The sequence below is a fragment of the Oncorhynchus mykiss genome, chromosome 13 (genome assembly GCF_057628025.1).
Source record: "Oncorhynchus mykiss isolate SJ-2025 chromosome 13, ASM5762802v1, whole genome shotgun sequence".
In the NCBI taxonomy this organism is placed as follows: Eukaryota; Metazoa; Chordata; class Actinopteri; order Salmoniformes; family Salmonidae; genus Oncorhynchus; species Oncorhynchus mykiss.
The window spans coordinates 68321371-68321795 of NC_143034.1; positions in this window are offsets into that span (position 1 = coordinate 68321371).

Consider the following 425-nt stretch of genomic DNA (forward strand, 5'->3'; position numbering starts at 1 on the left):
TTGGCTTCCTATTTTGCAACAAAGCATCCTTCACTCATGCTGCTCAACATACCCTCGTAAAACTGACTATCCTACCGATCCTTGACTTTGGCGATGTCATTTATAAAATAGCCTCCAACACTCTACTCAAACTACATCCAGTTTGCTATCACATTGCCATCCGTTTTAGGGTGGCACCAGGGCCCATGTATGTTGCAGGCTCTGGTGCGACCACACCGGCTAAACCTACACCACTGGCCACCAGTCTGCTTTCAGTTGTCAGTTACCCTCAGGTATGTGGATGATCAGGGCTTTATTCAGGAACGTTTCTTGGGCTACTTTGATGTGTCAAGTGGGAGAGATGCGCAGTCTGTGTTTTGACTTTATGAATTTTGAGATGTCTGAGTTTAACTTCATAGAGAAACTCGTCCAAACCTACAAAGGCA